Source organism: Peromyscus californicus, unplaced genomic scaffold (genome assembly GCF_007827085.1).
Source record: "Peromyscus californicus insignis strain IS unplaced genomic scaffold, ASM782708v3 Scaffold_21__1_contigs__length_65335640, whole genome shotgun sequence".
NCBI classification, from domain to species: Eukaryota; Metazoa; Chordata; class Mammalia; order Rodentia; family Cricetidae; genus Peromyscus; species Peromyscus californicus.
The window spans coordinates 34,870,451-34,883,698 of NW_026294514.1; the positions used below are offsets into that span (position 1 = coordinate 34,870,451).

General features: G+C 41.8%; 1 protein-coding gene across 1 annotated transcript in view; it reads right to left on the reverse strand.

Annotated features, from left to right (window-relative positions):
* Nucleotides 1–3,216: 3,216 nt before the first annotated feature.
* The window catches only part of Irs1 (insulin receptor substrate 1), a 60,958-nt gene continuing 50,926 nt past the window's right edge, over nt 3,217–13,248 (reverse strand). The window contains exon 2 of the mRNA XM_052750023.1: nt 3,217–7,912. The gene's annotated coding sequence lies outside the window, so the exon portion shown is untranslated. The remainder of the gene's footprint in view (nt 7,913–13,248) is intronic.

Sequence of the window (13,248 nt, forward strand, 5' to 3'; positions counted from 1 at the left end):
CTTTGAGATTCAGAGCAGCCTACACTCAGAAGGAACAGAAAGGATATTGTCTAATGAACTCTAGTAACACATTCCTATAAAACTGGGGTTCAGGTTACCTTACATGTGTGGATGCTAGGAAACCACTTCGATATTAACAGAGTTTCCTGTGGCCCTTGTTAAATCTGTATAATAATTCTGGGAATCCCATCATGGCTGTTCCCAGTTTAGGCCTTGAGCTGCACTGGTCATCTATCAGAGAAGAGAGATTTCTGAGTTGTGATGAGCATCAGTCATCCATTCTCAAGTGGTAAGGACTCATTCTCCAACCCAGATGACTCTGGCATCGGCCTCCCCACTTTTCCCATTGTCAGCATTGGTTATTTTTCTATTTATCAGTTCCCTTATCAGACAATATCAATAGTTCTCATTTAGGATGGTTTAGTGGAGGTGATGTGTAAAAGTCAATCCCCACAAACACAGCTCAAACTGCGTGCAGCTTTCACATTTAACTCACTGCTGTTAAGCCTTCCTAAAATAAAGCCAGATGTTTCTATTCTGTTGCTAAAAAGAGGCGAGATAAGCAAGAGAAGCAAGAAACTACCATAGACATGAATGGACTAAACTAGACATAAAGAACAAGACCTTGTCTCTTGCAAGTTATATGCTGCACAGAGCCGCATTTTTAACCTCAAGTGCAATCAGATATTTGTTCTGCAAAGTCATTAGTACAAGGCAGTTGGAATAACGCTGAGGTGTGTGTGTGTGTGTGTGTGTGTGTGTGTGTGTGTTTTACTAGGGATCAAACTCAGGGCCTCTTGCATACTAGGTAAGCACTCTGTCACTGAACTGTAGTCTATTTCAGTAGTGTTTTCGATATTTGAAACATAGTTTTCAAGCACCTGCAAATGAGAGGTTTAGGAGGCTATCAGTGAGAACATAAAACATGCCAGCAAACAGTGCTCAGTGAGAAAGTTGTTCAACCTCTCAAGAACCTGTGACCAGACACATACCTGGTCTCGATCTGGGTTGTCGGAAACCAGATAATTGATGCAAATCCTGGTGTATAATAAACACTGATACTGATTTTAATAGTATCAGTGAGCTCCTTACAAATTCTCTTGGCTATTACTTCTCAAAGGTCTTTGTAGGCAACAGTTTACTCACTATACTTTGCCTGTTTGTGTGCAAAGGTAAGAAGACAATTCTGCTATAAATTACACCATTGATGCATTCCAACTAGACGTTCCTCTAATTAATGCTAATTAGTGATGTTCAGATGTGATTTCAATAGGAGATAAAGTGCTATTTATTCTGCAATTCCACTACAAGGGAATTGTTTTGGTTTTTTTGTTTAATATAAATGGAAGAAAGCAATATAAAATGAAGATCAACTACAACTTCAAGCATGTATTAAGTCAATTTTGTGTGCTGCTTTTAAACAACGAAAATATCAATTATCCTGTTAGGCAGCTCTCTCTAGCCTTTGTACCAAATAAGTCTTTGGAGCCTCATGATCATAAAAAAAAAACATTAATGCATTTAAAAACTTAACTTTGAATCTGTTTCCAACATGTCAGTCAGTAGCTTGAGTTAGCCCTGACAAACAAGCTATGAAAGTGATCTTCTCTCTCATGTTTTTAAGCAAGAATACTCAAAGGAGCAGGGAAAAGGACTTGGCTGCTTTGACATTGGCAACCCAGATAATTGTCTCCCAAAGTTCTAGATCTGTGTGTGTGGTGGTTTGAAGGAGAATGTCCCCATAGGCTCAGACCTTTGAATGCTTGGTCCTGAATGGGCGGTGCTATTTGAAGAGGCTGAGGAGGTTTGGTCTTGTTGGAGAAAGTACGTCACTGGGGGTGGGCTTTGAGGTTTAAAATCCTCAGGACATTCCCAGTGTGCACTCTCTCAGTAACATGTGAACGCTCACCTTGCTGCTCCATCTTCTACGTCTGCCAGGTGCCATGCTTCTCCATCATGATGGATGGTGATGGACTTTTATCCCTCTGGAACTATAAGCACAAGCAAATTCTTCCTTCTCTTAACTTGCCTTGGTCATGACGTTTTATCCCAGCAATGGAAAAGTAACTAATACAGTGCTGTTAAGCCTTCTAGTGGCAAAATTAATCCAAAATTTCCATCTGTACAGAAATCAGGATTTCCCAAACTTGCCCATCAGAAAAGCCACATACTAAGGGGGGAAAAAAGAGTACACATTCCTGGAGAGGTCTGGCACTCCAGGAGATATTTCTAATAAGCAGTTCTAATGAGCAGACAAGTTTAGGCAACAAGTCCCAGCAGAGGTTCTCACTCTGACAGTTTGCTAGCATCTCCCAGGGATCATGGAAAGCAGCCCCTGAGGGCCAGTGGACCATCATTTTTAGAGTTGTTCCAGCCATGGCTACTTTTTGAAATCTGCCCAGATGATATGGAGCCAGGTTTGAGAGGCATCTTTGTCTCACTTCTCAGTGTCATCTGTCTACTGGGACAAGTGATTCAGCTCCTGGGACCATAACCTCCATTTGAACAGAGGGATCTGAGTGCAGGTTCAAGGTTGACAACGGTGTCCCAGAAGACACATTCTTTTCCTCTCCTCATTTCTTTTATCCCTTTGGTATCACCAGCCATCAAGCAGCTAAAAATCTTTCTAGAGCTCTTTTGCTTAATACACTCGGCCACTGAAAACAGTCCAAGAAAGAAATAGAAAACTACCTGTCCTGATGAGCACTTACGGAAGTATGGTCACAGTGTCAACTGCCCATACCCAACCAGTGACCCATGTCTGTTCCAGGTCCCCTAGTGGAGGACAATAAGAATGGCCAAACAAATGGAAACACATGAACTATGAACCAATGGCTGAGGGGCCCCCAACTGGATCAGGCCCTCTGAATGGGTGAGACAGTTGATTGGCTTGATCTGTTTGGGAGGCATCCAGGCAGTGGGACCGGGTCCTGTGCTCATTGCATGAGTTGGCTGTTTGAAACCTGGGGCTTATGCAGGGTCGCTTGGCTCGGTCTGGGAGGAGGGGACTGGACTTGCCTGGACTGAGTCTACCAGGTTATCTCAGTCCTCGGGGGAGGCTTTGCCCTGGAGGAGGTGGGAATAGGGGGTAGGCTGGGGGGAAGGGGAGGGGGGTGGGAGGGAGGAGAACAAAGGAATCCGTGGCTGATATGTAGAACTGAATTGTATTGTAAAATAAAATTAAAAAAAAGAATGACGACTACGCACATCCGTGGGTTCATTTAGACAGTTTTCTTTAATTAACGATGAAGACACTACAGTTCTAAGTACCAGACAGAATTGGGGGTAAAAAGCATTGAACACAAGCATAACACTATAAAGAAAGCTTAGAAAAGTGAAACACTTCTAAAGAAAAAAAAATATAAACCTGGCCTGGTACCCATTACGTATATACATAATACGTTATACACATATATACAGTAAATGTTTTGGTAGCAACAGAGACCATGCGTCGGTCTTTTGTACACAGATGAAGTAGCACCGTCAATAGCACCACCATCTTTAGATGATAAACCAAACCACACATAGCAAATGGAAAGCTAGATGGCATTCATTTGGCCCACCCTGTAGCCAAGAGGTATAAAGAAAGTAACTACACAAGAAAGATTATTCTGGAAACTATATTCTTAGGCCAGTGGCAAAGTTCTAAAATGGACTTTAAAAAAAAAAAATGCTAGCACTACAGATGGATATGCAAACAGACACATTTTCCTGGGTAGTGAGTTTGTTCTATGATATGGCATAATGGTTAACACTGGAGAAAGAGACAGCAAATGAACAAAGAGAGGTTTAAATAGCAGGTGAATGGCAAAGGGATAGCACACCGTCTTTTGGTGTAGACATCACAAATGCCAAGTCATTGATAAGCAAGGGAAGGGAGATAACGCCTTACCCAAGTCATACAATTTAAAATCATATTGGCTAATTATAGGCTCTTAATTAAGAGTAGGGCCAAACACCTCCAGCACCTCTCAGTCTCCTTCCAGCATCTATTTGATGCGCTCATCGCAAGTAGTGAGTGACAGATACCCAACCCGTCAGCTGAGCTACACTTTCTGTAGGCACACGGAGACCACCAATGGACAGAGCTCCAATAGAACCTTCACAATCTCAGGCTTGGCTCAGGGCTAACCAAAGGCCCGGTGTTCAACACTTGGTTCTACTAACTACAAGGAAGACTGTCTTTGCTCTCCATAGTTAAGCCCACAGCCCAGCCTGGATGTCCTCCTGCAGACTGACAAGGTTGTGCCTGCTTGTACCCCTGGAAGAACAGCCTGCTTACTACACAGTTCTCAGCAGCCCGTACATATGAGTATAGCATCACTTCCTGCTACATAACCCTGTCCTGGCAGCACTAACCCTCCTGTCTTGTCATTACAAAGAAACTATTTCTTATTTGTTTCCCCCAGTTGTCCTCCACATACCTTCCAAAGAAGCCCTGTCTCCCCAGTGTTGGTGTTAATGTCCGGGTATCTTGTTAGAGGGCCTCTTTGTACGGCCATCTCACCTACAGAGCTCAGCCAAGGCATCTTGAGGTAAACATGGTATCATCATCACCCACAGCCACAGCACATCACAACTGTACTATCCCTCATGGCTCTCACTGTCATCACGTGGTGAGCCGCCTTTCCCTATCTTTAAGTCACCTGTTTTAAAGATGTTTCCAACTACATGGTCTATTGCATTCAGGATGTTGAATCCAATAGGGCTTCCGGACTATAAAATATTGTTTCTTACAGTACAGTGAAATTGTTTCTTAACACTTTGTCTCACATATAAAAGACAGCTAGAAGATGAAAGCCAAGGGAAGACAGGCTAAAACTCTCTACTTCTGGCTAGATGATTCTTGAGCAGATCCACTTTTGTAGTTGCTAGATTAGTCAAGGGTGGCCCTGACCTTTGAAAGTTAGCAAGAAATAGCCATGCATCAGTCCTGATTTGTCATTATTGACCCAGGTGGTTGAACATTAATGAAATCCCCTCATTTCCAGCTGGTTCTAGAGCTAAACTTTTGCCCAAAACAAAGGTATCATCATAGCCAGGGAACATACTTATTCTTTTCACAAAGGAAAATTTTAAACGCTGTCTTAACATGTCTTTAAGAAAGAACGCTCTGAAAGGTTGGTCTCATAAAGAAAAAGCCACTAACATCCACACAAGTCAGAGGTCACTAGAAGCCCCATTAACATAAGCCCTTGGTTGGCCTGCAAATACTCGGAAATAGAGAAAAGACAACTCCCTTAAATAGAAATTGAACATAAGAAATTAGCAGCTGATGCATTTAAAGTAAACCCTTCAAGGAGGCAGAGCGTGAGGATTCAGCCTGGGTACCAGCGACTTCCAGTTCCAAGTCAGCTACATTTCATCAAACCCAGCTCAGGTAACTCTAGAAGAAGCTGAACTAAGCATGTCTACCTTTGCACGATTGACTCAATAAAAAGCAAGAGATATAGAAACTTGGAGACGATTGTCCAGTCTGTTCTTTTCTCTTCTCACTCCAAACGTCAATAACCCCACCGAGGCTCCAGGAGAAATGATAGCCGCCTTTACAGGCAAATGGTGGGGGCTGACTTTGTTTACTGTTCTCTCTTGAGTTACTCAGATCTTTGCATGGAGAGAGAAAGCAGCTTGCTTTCTTCTTCCATTCGCAAAAGTTTGAGTCAGAATGCTTAAAAAATAAATGAGTCTTTTCTTACACATTTGTAAAAAAAAAAAAAAACAAAAACAAAAAACACCAACTTTCACATCAGATTTGCAAAGCCAGTGGGGTTTTCTACTGACAGCAAATGATGTCATTCGGCGAGTTCCTTGAAAACAGCGTATTCTTATGACTAGAGACCTATTTACCTTAGAAACTGATGAGCATGCAAATGATTAAGATCTGCACCAATGAACACTGTACAACAGTCTGTGAGGTACTTGCCATCTGGCTGACTGAGCACTAACACTGGCCTCAGCAGTCGGGGGGGGGGGGGGGGTGTCTATTTATCTCTTTGAATAGAGTAAAGGGTCCCCAACCAGTAGATCAGGGCAACGGTCACTGCAGTGCCTTTCAATCCTTGCTCCTTCCTGGCAGCTCAACCCTTCCCAGAAGTAGAGTTGCTCCTCCCCCACAGCAGGGCTGAGTTTATAGGGACTCACAGGGAGCCTGATCACTGCATTAATTCACTGTCCTTTCAGGAAATTTCATGGCAAGAAAACTTATAATTCTGGAGGAAACATCTTTAGGTATATTCACTGCCATTTCTATTTGATAAGGGAAAAAGTCCAAGACTTTCCAAACAAGGAAAGGGATTAATATTTTCACTGCTGGCTAGATGCCTCAACAGCAGGTCACTATGTTTTTATGTGCTCTCTATAAATTGCATTTTATTAGATAACCACTAAAAGGCCAGCAAACACCAGGGCAAATGGGCCAATTGCATTCATTTAAAACACACATGTAACACTGGAAGTTCTTAAAACACATAAGATAGGTGTCTTAGGGAACATAACATAGAGCCCTGGTTATGACTTAAAAAAGAAAGGAAGGAAGGAAGGAAGGGAGAGAGGGAGGACAGGAGGAAAGGAGGAGGGAGGGAGGGAAGAAGAAAGGAAGGAAGGAAGGAAGGAAGGAAGGAAGGAAGAAAGAAAGAAAGAAAGAAAGAAAGAAAGAAAGAAAGAAAGAAAGAAAGAAAGAAAGAAAGAAAGAAAGAAGGAAAGAAAGAAAGAGTGAGTCTGGAATTTTAATTTCCAGCTAGCAAGAACACACTTGTCCTAACAGCCTTTTCAAGACAATGTATGAAATGAAACATGATGTGTACACAGAAAAAATAGTGGGGGTGGGAGGAAAAAGCTTATAGGAGTGGGGAAGGGGGAGATCAACAGTGTCTAGTTCATTATGAACAGAAAGACATTTCCAGAATTTAAAAACACCCACACTCTTCATTCCTAAGAGAGCTTTTGACTTGAAGGGATCACTCATGTCTCCTTCTCTCTACAGTATATACAATGAAAACCTGTGGTTTCCTTTTCTTACAATTTTGCTTCCATTCAATTACCAACTCTAAGCTGACAATTGAAAACACCCCAGTAGAATAATACATCCTCCTTCCATTTTGAAAAAAACAAAAACAAAAAAAATCCCAAAAAACAAAACCAAAAACAAACCAAAACAAAAAAACCCTAAGATTAAGTTTTAAAAGAAACTCATCTCAACATCAAGTTTATATTACAAGAGACAGTATCAGCAAGTATAACTATCCAGTACAGAACCTTCTATGGCACTATGATTCTTATTATATTATTTTTCTGAATTAGAATTTTAAAACAAGGATCATACCCTAGACTACTCTTTTTAGCCTCATTTTTAGCATTGCTCCACTCTTTACAACAGAACACTGAATACCTCAGTTCCACATCCAAAAAAAAGATGTGCTGTAAGGAAAGTTACATTTTCATTAAAAAATTACACATATAAATCAAAACCTATGTTAAATATTTAATAATCTCTCTCCACCCAATGTGAACAGTTCCGTATGAAATAATTTACAGTGGTGCTTCATGGAACACGCTTTCAGAGTCGATGAAACGTACATTGTAGATGCGACGAGAATAAACCCATTCTCTTGCGGCATGATGGTGGGCACACCAGCTCATCGTGGCCAGCTAAGTCCTTAAGGTTCAAGACGAAGTTTACGCAGACTCATCATCCCAGTGTCACAGTGCTTTCTTGTTGCTTGGCACAATATGGAACGTGCAGTTCCGTCAATGAACTCCTGAGGATTGTACAAAGTAAACAAACTGTAATGGATGCATCGTACCATCTACTGAAGAGGAAGACGTGAGGTCCTGCTTGTGAATTGTGAAATAGTTTGAGTCTGGGTACCCAAGAGTTAAAGGAGGATTTTCTGAGGTCATTTAGGTCTTCATTCTGGAAAGGAAATGGGAAAAAAAAAATACGTTATCACAGGCACCTGAAAATGTGTATTCAATCACAATATGGGAGGCTCAACCCTTTCAGAAGGAAGACTGTATGAGATCAAGTGATGTTATTGGCATAAGTAGTAGTGTGCGCCTACATAAAACTAACACACTGTATATAAGTTTTCTTTCAAAATGCAAGTATTTATTTACAGCAGTCCCAAACTAAAGTAGTCAATACTACAGCAAACAAACCAATGTGATCCATACATTTCAGAGTTTTAGCAATTCTTTGGGGTTATGTTTGAAGCAAAAATGTACATTCTAGTTCTCATTTAAAATATTATAAAACACGGCCGGGCGGTGGTGGTGGCGCACGCCTTTAATCCCAGCACTCAGGAGGCAGAGCCAGGCGGATCTCTGTGAGTTCGAGGCCAGCCTGGGCTACCAAGTGAGTTCCAGGAGAGGCGCAAAGCTACACAGAGAAACCCTGTCTCGAAAAACCAAAAAAAAAAAAAAAAAAAAATTATAAAACACAACGAACAGTTGGAGTCTACACTCAAACTTCCCATTTAGATGTAATAGAAATTTATTGAGGAAAAGCATTACATTTCTTCTCTGCAATTCAAGAAAGCTCACCACAGCGGGGCATTATCTGTCATTCCCCTTCAGATAGGAGACCCTTTATGAACCCCTGAAAACATCTCTTGCTTTCAAGTTTTACATCAGACAGTACCTATTTTTCATGCACTCAGAATTTAATCTATACTTATCAATATTTATAGAGTGCCCAGAACAGTCTGCAACAGAATGGATTATCATAAATACTTGTTGAATGAGAAAAATGGTTACATTAAGTGCCATGGAGTATGCAGAGTTAAATCATGCTGAAGTTTGCCTTCTAGCAGTCTCAGAAAGGCAGGAGAGTTTCATTATAAATAGACAGAATGTGAAGCAAACAGGTGAATTTCACAACAGGTGCACACAGGGAACATTCTAGGTGCACAAAGGAGAGGAAGAGGGCTTCTAGCTAAGAACATTAGTTAAGTACCTCACTGACACATTTGGCTGCCTTTGGAAGAAAAGGGATAATCCGGGGATGTGGAAACAGGGATTGTCACCCTAGTGTTTGTACAAGGCTTGCCACGTAGCAGGCGCTTAACAAATGCGAGCCGAACAAAGGGCAGGCACGCCACAGACTTGCCATTGAAGACATGATAGAACAAGGCTCAGGGCGGTAAGGGACCAGCAATGGGTAGGCCATAAGAAGGACTGCCGAAGACTGTAAAGAACATGCAGAGGTAAATATCCAGATCTAGGGCAGGTACATGGTGGAAACCTCTATGAACAGTCCAGGAGGTCTTTATCTAATTACAGGGATAACAAAGGCAAAGCTTCCAGATAAGGCCGAGGTCCAGCAGACACAAGGACGAGGACAGTGCTTTCTAAAACTCACACGCATAAATACTGACCAACACAACTTGTTTTCCCTCTCTCCCTCGGCTCTCCCTAGTTTTGTTTTTGAGACTGGGTCTTGCTGCATAGCCCAGGATGTCCTTGAACTCATGAGTCTCCTGCCTCATCCTTTCCAATGTTGGGATTATAGGTGTGTACCCCCAAGCGTAGCCTCTATCTCCTTTTTAAGGGGCTGGTTATGACTCTGATCCATTAACATTTACTATTTACATACTGGATTTCAGATAAGTCCAAGTTTGGTAAACAAAGACTCTAATTTTATGAGGAGGTTTCTATTTATTTTAAAATATTAACTCTGCCTCTAAAAGACAAGCTACTTTTTACTTACTAATAAAGACTCCAGCATAGAGATGCCAAAGTAAAAACAAACAAATAAAAATGTCCTGAGTTGCTCCCTTTAACTGCAGTGAGATAGAATTTACTTCATGGGGATAAAAGGCCAGGCCATCCTTCCAACAACCCCAGCTGGGCAATGATACTCACAGCCAAGTTTTGGGGTTCTCATTTACTTTTCAATTTCTTCTGAACTCCTATCAGAATATCAAGAGAGAGCTAGACAGAGATTCACAGCTCTGGGCCTAAAATGAGGTGGGCCACACGCTATTAAACAACCTATGGAAAGAAACTGCCAACTATACAATGCAGAGGGAGTGGGGGAATGAAGGGCATACAGCATGTTTTTCATTTCATATCTGGCTCTCCTCCAGAAGGCTGACGAACAGCTTAGGTTAGGAACAAACTGTACCCAGGTTTATCATCACACGTGCCAAACTGCATCATGGGTATACAGGGCAGAGACTAGGGGACCCCGGGAGGGGAGACACAAAGACGGCCTTGCTGTATGCTTAAATGCACTGCTTTGCACCACCAGGCGCCCCTTTTGTAACTTTACATAAGCATGTCCAAAAAGCAGGAAATAAAAGAAGAACATATACCTTCATCAAATAGCTTCTTCCCAAAGTCATAGCCCACTGCTTTAAAAAGTCTTGGATATAAAACCTATTAACACACACTTCAGCTACAAGTATCACCTACTGGTGTCGCCAACTTACAAGTACAGGGAAAAGTGAAAACGGGAGTTGATGTGGGAAGGACGGAACAGAGGGAGTCTGAAGCGCACACCTGCCTGGCTTTGCACAGTGATGTGAACCTGTGACTGCACAGAAAGACAAGTAGCCACCAGGTCACGACACAGACGACGCCAGTGAAAACCGTCCTTCGCTGTGGTCCTTTTGGAGGCAGCATACTTATTCCGATCATGCAGCCATTGTATGCAGCTGTGCCTGTGGGATGCCTTCTCAAGTTTCCATTTTCTCTCCACAACTGCCTTCTCAATCTCAGGCATAGTCTTTCCCATGGTCTCTATAGCAGCCAGTCTTAGCTCTTGGAAAGCACATTTGATCTTTAGACATAGCCAAAAAAGCTTTCATAGCCAAATATGGTGAATAAAGGGGGGGGGCGAATAAGCAGGGTTGATGATTCCCCATAACTTATTATCTAAAGCCAGAGAGCTTCAAGACTGAAGCTCAAAGGCTTTCACTCTTTTTGTACATCAGGGAGAGATTACAGACTTCAGACAGACCTCTCCAAGGCTTTATGGGACGTACGTTCATCTTTCCACATCCTTATCGCCACACTCTTGCAATCTAAACAGACTGAACCTGCAACACCCAATGTACTGGAAAGGAAAAGCTAATAAGCTCTAGGTGCATATGTCTTTGGAATTTAGGAATATGTTTAAAAAAAAAAGGATAACCGCACTGGATTCTCACCATCATGCAATTCAATAAATATCTTTGACAAACATAAATGTAATGACAGAGACCACAGTAAGCAACAACAAAGACGGCACAGCCATATGTACATGCAATGTCCTTGATCTGCACAGCCTCTACTGGCAGACACCAGTCACCCATACCATGTGGTCACTCTACTTTCCAAATCCAAGAGCTCACTGCTCCTATGCATAACGTGGAAACCAAATGCAACACATTTCCTCAACAGAAGACACTGTGCAAATATCAAGTGGTGATGTTCTGTCATACATTCTCTCCAGTCACATCTCTGGGGAATAACTTCTGAACCCAGAAATGTTATGCACCTGTCATGAGATTTAGTAGCAGGAAATTACACTTTGACAAAATTTCATCACCACATCAGCATCTACTGTGCCCTCCTGTGTGTATCTTCTTGTAAGATAAAACCCACCTAATCCTGCTGCCAGAAAATGAAAAATGTAATTTTAAAGCATTATCAAATAAGTCAACACTTAAGCAATGCCACTTGAGTCCAACAGATTATTGCATTATTGCATCCAGAAAGAATTTACATCTTCCGGAACTGTACCCACTTAAACTAGGCCTAGTCGGGCTGAAAAACAAACACAGCTTTTGCCTCCTTTCACATTGTTTTGGCGGGCTGATCAGCTTTGACTGTGAATGTTGAAAACAGCATGCAGCTGAAACAGAAGAGCAGGGGAAGGGTCTGTACTCTTCCAGCAACCCACTTTCAATCAGAGCTGGCATGTTTTGAAACTTGTTGCCATTCTGTAGAGTCAAGTGCAAAATAGTATTAAGTGTCTGACCAGGGTTACTATTCTTGATTCTTAGGAAACAGGAGTTTAAAAAAATGGCCACAAAGTAACCCTCCCTCATCTAATGGTATTTTTAAAAGGTCTGCAAGGGCTGAGTTTCCTTCCATGGAGATGGCTGTTTGAAATCTCACTGTGTATTTAGCAAGACGATTTCCTATCAATTAAACCCTCTACTTAAATGTGTCAGGGTCTGTGAATGTTGCTTAGAAGAGAGATACTTGGTTCTTTTGGCATGTACAAGGTCCTGTATTCAATCCACTGACTGTCAAAAATAGTGTCTAAACAGCACATTAGTTTTTCATTGAACATAAATACATGTTTTTAGGAAAGTTATAATACAGAACACTACAAAATACAGGGAGATCTAAAGAAGGAAAAAACATTGTTTATAATGCCTGGCACCCATGGGTAACTGTTAATTCATGTTAATTTCACAATTTACATGAAAGGTTTGAGGTTTTGCAACCCTGAATTAAATTTTAAATATTTTTTTTTAAAAAAGAGAAAACTAACATTCAAGTCATCCTTCCTCACTTTCTCAGTCTTAAAAACATGTGAAGGGAGTCATGTGAAATTATTGGCCCGTTTTAAAAGTCCCTCTTGCATCCTATCCTTTTTCTCATCTTCCTAATTCACTTTTTGTAATTGGAAGTTGGGTAGGCTGCTGCTTTCCCGACTTTGCTCTCCCAACTGGGAAACGGAGAGGGAAGAAGTGGAAGTTTGAGAGTTCAAACATTCCTGTTGAACACTGGTCTCGGATTCAAGATGGCAGCTGTGATGCCAGCGCTAGCATCCAGTATCATCTTCCATCACTTCTCCACTTCATATTTCTAAGTGGGTCTCTCACTAAATCTGAAGCTCACAGATTCTGCCAGGCAGGCTGCCCAGCAAGCCTCAGGGATCCTCTTGCCTATGCCTCCCAGTACTAGGTTTACTTGTACACACCACCATACTCAGCTTTTGAAAAGAGTTTCTGGGGATTGAGCTCAGATCCTTGTGCTTGCAGAGCAAGCACTTTATCAGGGAGACATCTCCCTGGGTTTGCAGGTCTTCTGTTTTCTTCATTGTTTGTCTGCTTTTGGCTTTTTGAAGACAGGGTTTCTCTGTGTAGCCCTAGCTGTCCTGGGAATTACTCTGTAGACTAGGTTGGCCTCAGAGATCCGCCTGCCTCTGCCCCCTGAGTGCTGGGATTAAAGGGGTGTGTCCTGATTTCCACACAGTTACATCCAAGTTCATGTCACTGTCATTTATTCCTCCAGCTTTCTCCCTGGTGCTGC